Source organism: Danio rerio, chromosome 6, assembly GCF_049306965.1.
Source record: "Danio rerio strain Tuebingen ecotype United States chromosome 6, GRCz12tu, whole genome shotgun sequence".
Taxonomy (NCBI): domain Eukaryota; kingdom Metazoa; phylum Chordata; class Actinopteri; order Cypriniformes; family Danionidae; genus Danio; species Danio rerio.
The window spans coordinates 18456358-18470294 of NC_133181.1; the positions used below are offsets into that span (position 1 = coordinate 18456358).

The window sequence follows — 13937 nt, forward strand, 5'->3', positions numbered from 1 at the left end:
GAAATGCATAAACTGTTAACCAGCGGTTTTCAGACAAATCTCCACCGATGCTCTTGTGAGTCTCCTTCTTCTGTCTGTTGTGTGTCCATTACAGGAAAAAGAAACACCTGCCGCAAACAAGACATTTATCTGGCTTAAAGAGATTCCAGACAATCATCTAGTATGTACAAATGAAAGTATATGATTTTAAATGTTTTATAAAGTTAATTTGATTCAACCTAAAAAAGTGTAAGTCTGTATCTAATTTATTACGATGCACTTGTCATTACTAAGGTGCGTTTCCCTGTTCCTCCACATGCTCCATGCCAACCTGTCAAAGAGAAAGATATCAGGTCGTTATTTTATCTCAATGGATTTCTTTGAAAGCAAACTCCAATTTTCAGTCTGTTCAAGCAGTTCTACCTGCTTCCTGAGCTCCAGGTCTTGCAGTATATCTCCACCATTCCGCTTGTGAGTCTCCTTCTTCTGCTCCACTCCAATCTGCAAACAAACAAAGACAGCCTCAAGTGCACAGTCCACACTTCTTTTAAACGGTTAAATAAGAGCATCATCCGTGAATTTAAAGTGAACTTAATCTTTTTAAAATAAAAGAATATTGTCAGCGCAATAGCCTTGTGGTCAATGCGCTGACATATGCTGCAGTAGCACAATAGGGCGTCCCGAGTTCGAAACCCAGCTCAAAGACAATTCCCAACCCTACACCCTTCTCTCTCTCCCACTTCGTTTCCTGTCTCATTACTGTCCTATCAAATAAAGGCAAAAAAGCCGAAAAAAAAGAATATTTCAGTGTGAACACACTACTTACACCATTTACACTACAAAATGGCATAGAATAGTGTACAAGTATGTGATTTGGAACGCACCCATAGACAGTACTGACAGAGCCCTACCTGCTGTTCTCCAGCATTTTCTAGATAAATGTCCACCGATGCTCTTTTGAGTCTCCCTCTTCTGCCTGCTCTCCATTAGCTGAAAAAGGAAAAACCTGACACAGACAAGGCCTAACTATCTATCTATACCAGTGGTTCTCAAATTGTGGTACGCAGGCTTTCTTCTAGAGGTGCACGGAGGAATCACAGAATAAAAATTAAAAATATATTATATATATTTTAAAAAAAAAATGTATATATATATCTATATATATAAAAAAAAATATAACGCCCTTTTACCCTTTGATGCGTATGATAACACAGATATGATCAGCATTGGTTGTTCCCTGTACTGTATGATCACACTGTTATTATTAGTATGTTTAGTGCATCATGTCATCAGATGCTAAGATTGAAAAAAACTGTGGAGCTCTCGAGCAGATACGCACTAGTGAAGTGCTTTTCAGTTACTGCAAACTCAGGAGTTTCTACAAGCTGCATCATTGGTGAAATAATTATCACAAACGTGTTAAAATTTTCATAGTTGTGTAAAATAATGTGTGTTTTCGATGTATAGCCGATACATATTTCGATATATATATTTGTTTTGTAAATAGCCTAGTGGTGTGGCTTTTGATTTAGTTTGTTAAATGGTGCAGGTCGCAGAACAGATTAAAGCCAATTTTACCATGTTTGAACCTTGAAAAAACACAAAATGGAAGTTTGTGCACAGACGGAGCACCTGCAAACCTTACCCAAGTCGACCTGAAAAACGGTGGTCGGATGCACAGTTTACACAAACTCCGCGGTTTACTTATGATATGATCTCAATTCCACCAAATCATGGAAATGCTGCATGTATGAATTGATAAATCACCTATGAATTGGTCAGTGTATTTATAATCACTCACTTTTCTGAAACACATACTGTAAATGACGCGCTGTAAGCAGATCTAATCTCTAATTTAAATTGTAAATGTGAATCATATAATTCAAATACAAGTTAATGTTTTGGGCCCTATCATACACCCGGCGCAATGTGATGCAAGGCGCGGCGCAAAAGTCTTTTGCTAGTTTCAGCTTGGCGCAAGAGTGGTTTTGAGGCGTTGCGATACGCTGTTTGAATAGCAAATGCATTTGCGCTCATTTGTGCGCCCATAGGCGTTCTGGTCTAAAAAGGAAGGTGTTCTGAGGCACACTGCTGGCGCGTTGCTATTTTGCGAAACTAAAATAGATTTTTCATTAGACCAAAACAAACCCGGTCTAAACTCCAGCGCAGAGTTGCACCTCGCCTACACACTGCTTAATACGCACAAGAGAGCAATAGGCAAATCTTTACATATGAAAAAACTTAAATATTAGGGATATAGAATATAATAAGAATAGATATAAGATATAAATATAAAGGATTAAAATATTACAAAACATATTATTTTCTAGCCTACATGAATATGAAAAATCACTGCTTTTATGTCTTCATCTCGGGAGGCTTTTTCAGTTCATTTATAACAATTTGCTTTTGTATAATGTTATTATTATTAGCAGTATTATTTATTATCTCCATATTTATATTTGTTTTATGAAATACAAGCTTAGATTTGCCCACCTGTCAGGTTTTAGACCATATGGGGCACAGCATGTGTATTAGGATATAACTCAGGTTTTTGACCACACTTCGTTATTATTGTTCATTTATTTGTTTGCTGGAAATTAGAACTGAATTTAGAAATAGTTTTGAAACAAATATTTGCGCTTAACAAACAAAATTAATTATTTATAGGCTAATTGATGTCTGTGCGTAAAGGTTTCCCTATCTAAGAGCGAAAGTGAAAGTAGATCGATTATCTCTCATTCTCATGCAGTAGATGCTCTGTTTAACAGTTTTCTGTTTAAAAAAACTGTTAACTGTTTGCTAGTGAAATGCTTTCCACTTAGACTTACTTTACGTCCTGTAAATAGCGAATGCGCTTATGGCGCGACGCAGCTGGCTCTTAAAGGGAATGGGAGATGAGACTCTAATTGGTTTATTCTCAAAACACACCTATAACTCTTAAGAAAATAAACTCAACCCTTGAAAGTGGATTTTCCCATCTTTAAATTAGCAAAAATGTGTTCTGACACGCCCTGAAAGCGTTTGCGCCCTGCGTTTTGCGCTCTGCGCATGGACCGTCAAAAAAAAGCCCTTAGATTTAAAGAGAGAGAGCGGGGATAGTTGTAACACTTACAATCTCTACAACAAGGAACTAGTTACAAATCAGCTGATTCACTTCACACATGCTCATTTTAGTCCTCATACCACATATGAAAAAGTCCTGTGACAGACACAGCAGATATTAGACAGAAAAACTACACTTCAGCTAAGATTAGCTAATTAATTATTTTTAAGATATCATTGCCTGATTTGTAGTTAAACCCATGTAATCTGTGTGTCTGATTGTGGATATACTTAATCCACATTGTTGGTGATAATGTTTTAGCTGTTAGCTGTAGGAGAACAGATTCATGGCCACATAATGCTGGGTCAGTTGAAACAACAAAAGCTAGTAACTTGTTAGTCACATCAGTGAAATGTTACCACCAACCTCAAGCAGATTTAAAACTGTATTTATATGATTTAATTTCAGTATTGCTATAGCTTATAAAAGAGAAAGTCAAAAGTAGTTTGAGTTCAGTGTTTGACCTCTGTGGGCTCATGAAGCCTGCAAACACAAATAGTGTTCAATTGTTGAAGCTGATGCACATTTGCACATTTCATTCAGCTTTGTAACACAGAGACACACAAACTATACTGAAAGCTCAATGCTGAATAAAAAGCTTTCAAATCCATTTTTATGTCATAATTCTCATTTTATGATGTTACAACTAACCCAGACTGTGGGCTGAATTGTAACATTTCACTCCTCCTGTTTGAGGGCTTACTCACACTATTTACAGTTGCCTTGAACCGGGCCGAAGCACATTTGTCCCCCCTCCCGTCTCACCTGACGGCCCGCACTCACATTGCATTTGGGACTGAGCATGCTTACGTCATCAATGATGCACAGTTCAGTAAGAAGCGCTCTCACTCAGCACAGTGGAAATTTCTTTAGTTATATCGTTTTCAAGAGTTCACACTTAGCTGATGACTGATTATAAGCAAGTTTAGCATGCTGTCCCGGGAGAGAGACCTGAGCTCAAAAGGTCCTTGAGCCCTGGGCTCCCTCCCGTTTGCCTCAGGTAGATCTCGACAACTCCCCCCATGATATGAGCTGATGACTAAAATAAATGCTATGAAGAGATATGCTGCTGAATGAGAGTTTGAATGTAGTGCTAAATTTAGATTGATCAATTCACTTGTAGTACATGTTTTTGGAATGTGGGAGGAAACCGGAGAACCCAGGGAAAACCCATGCGAGCACGGGAAGAACATGCAAACTATGCACAGAAATGACAGTCAGCCTGTTAAAGGACTAGAACCGGTGACGCTCTTGCTGTGAGGCTGCATTGCTACCCACTGGGCCACCGTGCCACCCTATGAAGGGAAAGCTGGAGAGGTAGGGGTGGAAGGGGTGACACGCAGTTAATTATTTCGCTGAACAGATCAGCCACTTTTGACGCTCATAAACAATTATAAAGTCATCGCGCTGCAGGAATTAAGAGGTTTGCTACAGGTGCAGCTGTCATGCAGTGAGGTGTTTGCGTCTTTAATAATCTACGACAGTTTGCATTCATTGAACAGTATGAATGATTAATAAATCCATATAAAACAGTTCCTTAAATGTCACGTCTCGTCTTCAGTTTCCAGCCCAAGTGAATCGCGCGCTGGCACACCTCTTCCAACCAGGCCAGGGCCGCCAAAGTGTACCGCACCTGAGCCAGATTCGGAGCACTCACACTTCTCAAACGTTATGGGCCTGGGCACGGTACTGATAGCATAGTGTGAGTACGCCCTGAAACTAAAAAGTGTTCATATTTACTGTTTACGCTGCAAAAATTACTTATTTGGCCATTTAATAGCAGACACTTGTAACTCAAGATCTCAAAGATATATAAAGAAATATAATAGAAGTACAACTATCCCCGGTCTCCCCCATACAAATATATCATAGGTACATACAACTTATATTTCAAAATGTATGAAAAATAATTTATAATACTTATGCTCTTGTGAGTGTCTCTCTTCCGCCTGTTGAGAATTCATTATCTACAATGTAAATAACAGCCACAGACAAAACATCTATTTAACAATCTATGCCCACCACCACCCCCTTCCACTTGGAAGGACATCTATCCATGCACCCATACTTCTGCATTAAAAGGATATTCTTGACCATCAGTGTCCAGTCACCACTGAGGTGTGTGATTCCTATTGGTCTCCACATGCTCCACTCCAGTCTGTAAAAGACAAAGACACGACTAACAGAGCTCTACATGCTTGCTGAACTCCAGCAATGCACAAGCTGCTCTCCAGCGTTCTTCAGATAAATCTCCACTGATGCTCTTGTGAGTCTCCTTCTTCTGTCTGTTGTGTGTCCATTACCTGAAAAAGAAACACCTGCGGCAGACAAGACATCTATCTAACTATTTACTGTATCTGAAGGAAATACCCAATCATCACTTAGTCTTTACAAATTAAAGTATATAATTTAAAAATGTTTTATTAAGTTAATTTGATTCAACTAAAAATGTAAGTCTATACCTAATTTATTACGATGTACTTGTCAATACTGATGTGTGGTTCGCTGTTTCTCCACATGCTCCATGCCAACCTGTCAAAGAGAAAGATATCAGGTCTTTAATCTCAATATATTTCTTTGGAAACAAACTCCATTGTTTAGTCTGTTCAAGCAGTTCTACCTGTTTCCTGAGCCCCAGATTTTCAAGTATATTTCCACTGTTCCTGTGACTCTTCTACTTCTGCTCCACTCCAACCTACAAATGACAAAAGCTGCGTCCCAAATGGCACGCTATACACTATGAACTTATACACTATGTACTTATGCACTTACACACTCAACAGCATAGTATATGAATGTAGTGTCCCAAATAGAACACAATCGGTTATTTACTAACCGCAAATTCAGCTGTCGTGCATTGAGAAGTTTGCGTATTTAATAAACTACGGCAGTTTGCGTTCAATGAACAGTAAGAATGATTAATAAATCCATATGAAACAGTCCCTTAAAAGTCACGTGTCGCTTTCAGTTTCGGGCCCAAGTGAACCGCACTCAGACCCACCTCTTCCAACCGGGCCAGGGCCGGCCAAGTGAACCGTGCTTGAGCCTGATTCAGCGCACTCACACTTCTCAAACGATCCGGGAAACGGGCTTGGGCACGGTACGGATGGCATAGTGTGAGTAGGCCCTTAGTGAAACAAATGACCAAACTGTCAAATAATACTTGCCATGAGTATAATCACTTTCACCATCAGGAAGCAGCATAATCACTCTTGTTGGAGAATTTTGCTTTCATAATCCAAAATAAAGTAATCAAACTTAGGCTCCTGATAGCTCCACTGATGCTCTTGTGAGTCTCCCTCTTCTGCCTGCTCTCTCTCCATTACCTGAAAAAGAAAAACCTGACAAAGACAAGGCCTAATTACTATCTACAACAACCAGCACTCCTTCATCTTGGAAGGACGTCCATCGATTCACACGTCCACCTAATTAAAAAAAAAATTAAATTCCTGACCATCCAGTCGTTGCTGAGGTGTGTGATTCCTTCTTTTCTCCATGTGGTGCCATCTGATCTGTAAAATACAATAGAAAGATGTCAAGTCATTCATTAATCTAATACCATTCTTTGGAAGTTTCATCTACCATTGTCTCCAGTCTGGTTCTGTTCTAAAACTAACAAATAATATTTCACACCTATAAGTAAATACTCTACTAGATGACAATCTATAAACTTAGAAGAGATAAATGTGCTACAATAATTAGTAAAACTGTAAATAAAACAAAAAACAATCAAAAGCTACAAATGTTGAACAGGCCAACAGCATAAATTACTAATAAATAATACAACAGCCAGACAATCTATCTGACAACAGACGTGCAGTAATATTCAATGTGGTAACTCTGACAGCATACAAATAAATTAGAACAGATCAATTTATCCGATCATATAACAAATAACAATCTGCAAATGTTAAGTTAGATAGCGATATACAATTGAATCATACAAACAAACAAAAATATTGTATCTATTTCTGTCTATCTGAAGGAAATATCTGACAACCACTTACTGCCCCATTAAGACCAGGTTTTCCACTCACTGAAGCACCACAAGCACATCTCCTGTGAGTTCCAGTGTCTCTCCTAGTGAGGTGTCTCCTGGTTCCTCGTTTAGTCTTCATCCTGTTTGCTGTCTGTGGTATCCGTCTCCAGTCTCCAAGCCTGCATAATCAAATATCCAATTCAGGTTAATGGACTTATTATCTGCATCAATAAACTCACCTGCTTATACTCACCTGACGTCCTGTTATATTACTGAACTGAATGTCGTCCCTTCTGTGACACTTACTCTGTAAAAATGTAATTGTATAAGTTTAAAATGTTTTATAAAGTTCAGTTGACTCAACTTAAAGTTTAAGGCTGTACCTAATTTATTACGATGCACTTGTCATTACAGTGTGTTTCCCTGTTCCTTCACATGCTCCATGCCAACCTGTCAAAGAGAAAGATATCAGGTCTTTAACTAATCTTAATACATTTCTTTTGAAACTAACTCCATTGTTTAGTCTGTTCAAGCAGCACTACCTGCTTCATGAGCTCCAGGTCTTCAAGTATATCTCCACCGTTCTCCTTCTTCTGCTCCACTCCAATCTGCAAATAAACAAAGACAGCCCCAACAAAACCCCAACTGCTGTTCTCCAGCATTTTTTAGAGAAATCTCCACCGATGCTCTTGTGAGTCTCCCTCTTTTGCCTGCTCTCCAATACCTGAAAAAAGGAAAAACCTGACACAGACAAGGCCTAACCACCCATCTATACCAGTGGTTCTCAAAGTGTTGTACGCGGGTTTCCTTCTAGTGGTATGCAGAGAAATCACTGAATAATAATTAAAAATATATGAACGCCCTTTTACCCTTTGATGCAAACGATAACAGATGTGATCAGCATTGGCTGTTCCCTGTTCTGTACGATCACACTGTTATGATTAGTATGTTTAGTGCATCATGTCATCAGATGCTAAGAATCTAAAAAAAACTGTGGAGGGCTTAAGCAGATACATGTTAGAGAGGTGCTTTTACAGACAAGTCCTGTTGGCATTTCAGTTACTTCAGTGCAAACTCAGGAGAATTATTGGTAAAATAATTATCACTAATGTGTTAACATGTGTTAGTAGTTGTGTAAAAAAATCCATTTATGATTTATAGCCTGAAGTCATTTGTTATGTAAATAGTTTAGCGGTGTGGCTTTCGATTTAGTTTGTTGCCTCAGATTTAAATTAATCTGGATGTGATTCAAATGGTGCGGAACCTTACCCGAGTCGGCCTGAAAACGGTGGTCAGTTGCACAGTTTACACAAACTCTATGGGCTCTATTTTGACAGTCCATGCGCAGAGCGCAAAACCCAGGGCGCAAACGCTTTCAGGGTGTGTCAGAATGCATCTTTGCTAATTTAAGGACAGAAAAATCTGCTTTGCGCCGTGGCGCATGGTCTAAAAGGTTTGAGTTTATTTTCTTATTGAGTTATAGATGTGTTTTAAGAATAAACCAATCAGAGTCTCATCTCCCATTCCCTTTAAGAGCCAGCTGCGTCGCGCCATAAGCGCATTCGCTATTTACAGGATGTAAAGTAAGTCTAAGTGGAAAAACTCAGCATTTTACAAGCAAACAGTTAAAAGTTTTTTTTAACAGAAAACTGTTAAACAGAGCATTTACTGCGTGAGAATGAGAGATAATCGATCTACTTTCACTTTCGCTCTTAGATAGGGAAACCTTTACACACACACATTAATTAGCCTATAAATAATTAATTTTGTTTGTTAAGCGCAAATATTCGTTTCAAAACTATTTCTAAATTCAGTTCTAATTTCCAGCAAACGAATAAATGAACAATAACAACAAAGTGTGCTTAAAAACCTGAGTTATATCCTAATACACATGCTGTGCCCCATATGGTCTAAAACCTGCAGGTGGGCAAATCTAAGCTTGTTTTTAATAAAACAAATATAAATATGGAGATAATAAATAATACTGCTAATAATAATAACATTATACAAAAGCAAATTTTTATAAATGAACTGAAAAAGCCTCCCGAGATGAAGAAGAAATAAAAGCAGTGATTTTTCATATTTATTTATGCTAGAAAATAACATGATTTGTAATATTTTAATCCTTTATACTTATTTCCTATATTTATATTCTTATTATATCCTATATATATCCTTAATATTTAAATTTTTTTCATATGTAAAGATATTTGCGTATTGCTCTACATCTTGTGTGTAGGCTATTAAGCAGTCTGTAAGCGAGGCGCAACTCTGCGCTGGAGTTTAGACCGGGTTTGTTTTGGTCTAATGAAAAATCTATTATAGTTTCTCAAAATAGCAACGTGCCAGCAGTGCGCCTCAGAACACTTTGCTTTTCAGACCAGAACGCCTATGGGCGCACATATAAGTGCAAATGCATTTGCTATTTAAACAACGTGGTGCAAAACAGCAAAACAACACTTGCGTCAAGGTGAAACTAGCAAATAACATTTGCGCCGCGCCTTGCGCTGCATTGCGCCGGGTGTATGATAGGGCCCTATGTTTTACTTAAGATATGATCTCACTTCCACCAAATTATGGAAATGCTGAATCTATGAATTGATACATCACGCATGAATTGGTCAAACAGTGTATTTATAATCACTAGGGATGCACCGATTCCAATACCAGTATCGGGGCGACACTTAAAATACTCATACTCATATCGTACATAAAAAGGCAGATACCACGCACAGATCCCACTCAACAGTAATTTACTACATGGATGTGATTTGTTATCCTACCTGACCATTGTCTTAATAATTAGCCTAATGTATTATATATTTATAGCTTAGTCCTTATAAACAATCCTTTTAAAAATACATTATTAATGAATCTATCGGCTACTGAAGAATAAACCGAACATGAAATATGATCCTTGCATAATGATCACAGCAAAACAAGCTAGCACTCATGTTAATATAAACTATAAATAAAAAAAACGAAAGAAATTTTAAGTAATGGAACATTATGTAAAAAATCTAAAGACTACAGGGTAAATAAAAGCACCTCATCAGAGCTGAACATTACTGCGGTCACTGCGCCCGTCTCAGTTTACAGCATCTGTAAAGATCAGACAGCCTATACAGATCACACAATCTCAATAAATACCATGTAAGTGTATGAATATTTTGATAAGTATTGTTAATAGAATATTTATAATGATATGATTTTGCTTGTGATTATATCGATACTTGCACTGAGCTCTCACGGGCACGCTCTCTCTCACCAGTGGCAGTTGACATGCGCCGCATAAGGGCGCTATACACACCACGCAGCATACACTGGCAAGATGACAAGTGCTGAACTCCAAGGGACCAGTTTTACTTGTTGCCGATTTGTGTGTTGTTCCTTTTTTTAAAAGGCCTTTTATTTTTAAAATCTCTCAAGTTAATAATGGCTATCGGGTCACATAATCTCCCTCAGAGATATTTGAGCTCAATAACGTGGTGCGCAGTATGACTATTGACCAACATCGCCCTGTAAGTGTAGGCCTACAGCTCTGGTGTGTAATGAATTGCATGTTTTAAATGACAGCGAGACATGCTACATATAGTTTTAGTTTAGTTAGTTAATTTTGCTAACCGACAACTGCCGCTCAATAATCGGTTATTAACGGTTAACTGGTCAGATTACTATTAATTTTATATTAAACAAATTGACATGTCTATTTTGTGTCTGACACTTTAAATATTGCATAAAATACTGATTTATTTTTATATGCTAGCATATTAATAATAGAACAATACAACAGAGCATTTTCACGTACCTGCAGTGTTTAGCACAGAAGAACAGAATAATCTAAATAAAATGAATAAAATAAATAGGACTGCCCTAAATTATTTTGCACTTAAATAAGTAATTTATATTACAAATCGAAAACACTGACTGATTTTTTTCCAATCATATTTTTGTCTTCCGTCAAATAAAATAGCTGACTTCCTCAAATCGCTCGCTCCACGGAAAATATGCATTTAGTTAATGCCCCGCTGTTATTATTATAATCACAAAACCTTTTTACATTTTTAATAGAAATCATTATTTTAAAGATTATGTCTTGCTATGGTTTCCTTTCTCTCCATCGCGGCTCAAGTGCGCGCGCTGCGTGATGAAAAGACGACAACAACGCGCGCATATGTTGACTTTTTGTAAACAGTTTTTTTGTTTAAATATGATATTGCATTAATGTGCATACATGCTTTATATTATAAAAGGTAAAGCCTATTTGTTGCGTTTATGATGCAGATCCAGGTCAACATCAGCGCTTTTTTTGGCATCAACACGTCTGTTTGAAGCAATATTCTTCTTCAATTTTGCTTCTTTGGCAAATGTGTCTGTAGGCACGGGTTATACATTATCGTCTCGCAAGTTAAGTATGTCTTGCAGTTGAACAAGTGGCCGAGCACAGCTAACGTGCTTTTTTCATTCCAAAAACGCGAGGCGCACCTCACTGCCTTTATGTTGACAAGGAAAAAAGAAGAGAAGAAGCGCGGTCCTCTTATGAAACGACTGAATCAGCTGGGTATCAATTGTGCAAAAGTGTTGCTGTCTATGTTGATAAAATTGTAATATTTAATAATATTATGATATTCAAGATTTGTACATTCATACAGCTCTGGATAACTTAAAACAGCGATTAGACCTTCAGAGCGGTGTTAATGCGTCCTGAAGTAAAGCGAAACGGCCTAAAACGCCAGCAAGATAGAGTGATTATATGTAGAGTCATACTTTATCTATAAATAAAGTATAACTATAGAAACTGTTCATCTTAACTGAAAGCTTCTGCGTGTTTGCTGGCCTCACGCATCGCGCACCTGTCAGTCATTCAGTCAGTCAGCACGTAACCCCAAAGGATTAAACAATAGCGCACAGCACTATATGGTTACAAAAAAGTTTGCGCTGTTATAATCCACTTACCTTTTAATACGTTTTGTTGTGATTATAATCCGCTATTAAAAACAACAACAACAATAACTGAATGTTTTGAATGGGTAATGTAGCCGTGGCGGGATGCATTTTGGTCCCCGCCATGGAAGAATGAATGTAGCGGAAACCAAGCTCTTTAAAAGTTCTCTGTAGTTGTCTTGACAACACAAACTGCTGCTCTGGGATGAGCCGCGTGCAAAAGATGCCCCTCTTAACACAAAGGCGCATTCAATCGGCCGCTTATGCAGCCAAACTAAAAATATATAAAATAATAATTTTAATCGTTTAACTGATAGCATTAATCGGTCACAAACGCACCCTTTCGGTTAACGGTTAATCGATTATTTTGAGCATCCCTAATTCTAACCCAGTACACAATAAAATAATATTTTTTGAATGGCTTGCCTATTGGCAGTATATATAACCGTTAAGCTTAAATAGGCTAAACACATTTAATTAATATTACAACACATTAATACAAACTAGCCACCCTTTGTATATTTTTTAGCAAACGAAAAATGCAATGAATTATTTATTTTGATTTTCTTTTTTATTAAAATTAATATAATTATTAGGCTACACAATTTCTACATAACATTGGCTCTGATTGCGTTTTTACAGATATCCTACTGATAGACTTTTTGGGTCAAAGACATTTATGCCTGTTCATTTCAGTGCTGTATTTGACAGATTTCGCAAAGGCTTCAGCTATTCTACCTGTCAGCTGGTACCAGCCTCAGTTTTGCGACATGACTTGTGTGGTGTCTACGTATCAATGTCTGGATGACAGCGAGAGAGAGATGAGAACAGACCTCAGATTCGATGTGTGGCCGCACGTCACAGTTACTTTACTGCAATTTTTGAATATTGGCTCATCTAAATTAACTTTTGATTAGATAAAGCTGAAATATTGCCAGAGAGACAAAGCAACTTTTAGTTTTGAAAAAGGGCAGCTTCAGTGATAAAACGCACAAACGCAGGATACACTCTATTCATTATTGATTTTTTTAACATTGAACGCATAATAATCAAATGCAAAAAAGAACAGCTGAAATTCAGAAAAAGGTTGCCGCGATAGTTGCTTTGTTTGATCTGCAGTTGGCTTGTCAGTGGCGCGGCATTGCTAAATCACTCGTTTTAATAAAAATAAGATTATTATTAAACATTGTGAGATGATGGTCGCATGATTTTTAAAAGGAGAGTATGCTTTGAGTAATTATGGCTATTGATCTTATCTAGCCGTGACCCACCTATAGTTAAACTTAAAGTATAGCATCAAGTATAGCCTACTTTATACCTGACCTGCGGATTAACGGCAGGACTCGTAAATATGAAAAAATCGCCCATAACAGGGTTTTATGCTTCCCGAATATGCAGTGTAAGAGAGTGACTTCAAAAGTTAACGTACACTGCACACACTTTATGTAATGTGTGAAGTCGTGGAGGGATGTCAGCGCAAGGATAACTCATCATTTAAATGTCCACAGTTAATCTTTAATAGATAAGGTCTGGATTTGCAGGTTTATCAACAATGTGTGTATATTTTTGGCTTGGAAAAGCCTTCTCTTAAAGATGTTTGTGGTTATCCTTGCAACAAGCAAAAACTAAATGGATAAATAAATAAATAAACTTCATCGAAACCAAATCTATGAAGTATTGGTATCAGTTCTCGGTATCGGCTAGAACATAAATTAAAATACTCATATCGTTTTGTAAAAAAGTGGTATCGGTGCATCCCTAATAATCACTCAGTTTTCTAAAACACATACTGTAAATGACGCACTGTAAGCAGATCTAATCTCTAATTGAAATATGTAATTTTAAATCATATATTAAAAATACAGGTTAATGTTTAGATTTCACGGGGGAGAAACCAGGAAATAGTCACAAATCAATCTCGCACTTCCT

The 13937-nt window shown here is 37.4% G+C and overlaps 1 long non-coding RNA gene across 5 annotated transcripts; it reads right to left on the minus strand.

Moving 5' to 3' along the window:
- Positions 1 to 1697: 1697 nt before the first annotated feature.
- LOC137495859 (uncharacterized) lies at positions 1698 to 9575 on the minus strand. 5 transcript variants are annotated; one of them, XR_012407819.1, is made up of 9 exons: positions 7607 to 9575; positions 7448 to 7514; positions 7318 to 7371; positions 7093 to 7243; positions 6540 to 6597; positions 6253 to 6426; positions 5706 to 5796; positions 5548 to 5617; positions 1698 to 5403 (listed from the first exon to the last, which is right to left on the minus strand). It is a non-coding gene; the product is annotated as an uncharacterized lncRNA (long non-coding RNA). The 5 variants fall into 5 exon arrangements; XR_012407821.1 differs by having other exon boundaries at positions 5339 to 5403; positions 7123 to 7243; positions 7607 to 9227; XR_012407818.1 differs by lacking the exon at positions 1698 to 5403 and having other exon boundaries at positions 5483 to 5617.
- Between the last annotated feature and the right edge of the window lie 4362 nt (positions 9576 to 13937).